Raw genomic sequence first — 2,432 nt, 5'->3', positions numbered from 1 at the left:
GTAAAACAAACATTCCTGAACATACTTTTATTTTGCACACATGAGTTTTTAACTGCAGGGTAAATTTTTGGGTCAAAGAATATTTGCTTTTAATCTTATATATAAAAGCATATGTTGCCTAGTACATACGTGTGTGGGGAGACCATCTGGTACATATATCAACTTTATATCTTATATATCTCTATTGTCTTTCATAAATGTTCCATTAATTTATATTTTAGAGTATACAAAGTCAATTCCATTTTTAAGAGAATATATTCTATAGAAATTCTCACACAAGAACTTATCTAAGCAACAAAATTCACCCTGTGGAAGTTCTGAGCAATTAGTAGAGTGAAAGTGGGAACTTAGCAACACTCATGACACATCATAATGACATTTTCCACAGCCCACCTAAACCACTTACTGGTGAGCTATAATTGGCTTACAAAACCAGAGTATGATGGAATGGGAAGTGGAGTTTTAAGTTTGTGCTTTGCTGTATTTCTTGCCTCTGGAAGTGAGGGAAATATAACCTTCAGCATTTCCAGTTAAGTAGCTAGTGGCAGGGACTAAAGAGCCATCAGTAGCAGTAGCTATATTGTTGTTACTGTGTGCTGTCAGTCAGAGCCTAATCATACTTTAGCTGCAGTAGGTTTTCTGAGGGAGGAAATCACATAGGATGAAATTTTCCATCCTTCTCTCACATAACAGCTGGTGGATTTGAACCACATGCCTTTGGGGCTACAGCACAGCTTCTTACCACTAGGTCACCAGAGTTCTCTTAGTAGAAGATATTGTTGTTGTTATGTGTTGTTGAGTCATCTGTGATTCATAGTGATCCTATACAAAATAGCTCTGAACCTTGTCCTATCCTGAGCCAGTTTCAGTGTCTCTGACACACGTACTCCCATTACCCCAGTTACTGTGTCAATCTATCTCCTCCAAGTTTTCCTCTCTTGCACTGCCCTTCCACTCTTCCAAACATGATTTCCTCCCCAAGGACTTGTCCCTCCTGGCCACATGCCCACAGTATGTGAGATGGAGCTTCAAAATCCTAGCCTCCAAGGAGAAACTTGGTTTCATCCTCTCCAGGTCAGATCTGTTTGTTCCCATGGCAATACAGGGGATGTTCAGCTCTCCTCTCTAGCACCACAACTCTTCTGTATCTTCACTCATTGTTCCGCTCTCTGATGCATAACAAGTAATTGCAAAGACATGGCCTGGATCAGGCGCACCTTAGCTATATAGTTGTAGATATAGTGCATCCTTTAGGAGCACACATCAGTAGCAGACATAGTTGGTTTCTGCCTTCCTCCTCCCTACATTTGAATGCTAAGGACAATAGCTGCTGAATCCATTAAAATTTATACACTTCAGATGTATTCTGCACATTTTTGAGGCAACAAAATGGGTACTGAGGCAGATCAAGTTCCTTCCCCAGAGATTCTATAAGTTGGTAAATGTTAAGACTCAAAATACAACCTAAAGATTTCTTATGATAAAAACTAGGCTCTTTTTGGTCCCAATGGAGTATTGAATTTGTTTTCAATTTTAGATAGCTCCTAAACACATGCCATTAAAATTCCCTTTCTCAAGTATGAGGCCCAAATAATACTGATAATTTTTGTTTAAAAACTCATACTTCATCTAAATGTTACACAATGTTGATAAATTACTTAGACTTCTGCACACAGAGACTTCAATTTCGTTTTCCTGTGCAAATTAGGAACTTGAAACTGAGAACATAGACAGAGCTTCTAAGATTACATCAGTATTTCCAAACGCATGATATTCAAATGGTTTCTAAACTCAATACACACAATCTTCCTATATTCTCTTCTTGACATCTGTTGATCATTTTGTGGGTATTTTTCTCTTACTCATTCTTCTCACATCTCATTGGCTGCCAACATTTATTAATAGTGTCTTTTTCATATTTTGAGAGTTCATCTCTTTTGAATCTTTCTTTGCAAAATAACATAGCCTTTTCCACTTTGGTCTTGTTTTGATTTCTTATGATCTTCCTCTCACATTTTCCCTTTGATATATTAAATGTCACTAAGATTTAGCCTTAAGATTATGATTTTGTTTCTTTAGGTATATACATAACTGACTCATGTTAAGTATTAGTAACTTTGTGAACTCAATCTATTATTTTCCCTAGAGACAGTGTGGTAAGTTACAAAGAGTAACTTATTGGAATCAGAGTACTTGAGTGTTATCACCCATTGATATTAAATTGCTAAACATTTTTTATTGGGGAAACTACTGGTAGGTAAATCGAGTGAGAATATTCATTGTGATAACAACAACAGAAGACCATTTCTTTTCCAAAAACTCCTAAGAGAGATAACTGCTGGGGTTGGCCACAGGCAACTTGGAGAAGACTCCCTCTCTCTCTCTCTCTATATATATATACACACACACATATACAGACATACACACACACA

The sequence above is a fragment of the Elephantulus edwardii genome, unplaced genomic scaffold (genome assembly GCF_000299155.1).
Source record: "Elephantulus edwardii isolate Elephantulus edwardi_28Jun2011 unplaced genomic scaffold, EleEdw1.0 scaffold00040, whole genome shotgun sequence".
Lineage (NCBI taxonomy): Eukaryota > Metazoa > Chordata > Mammalia > Macroscelidea > Macroscelididae > Elephantulus > Elephantulus edwardii.
The sequence above is the reverse complement of the archived record's forward strand: the minus strand, read 5'-3'. Positions refer to the sequence as shown.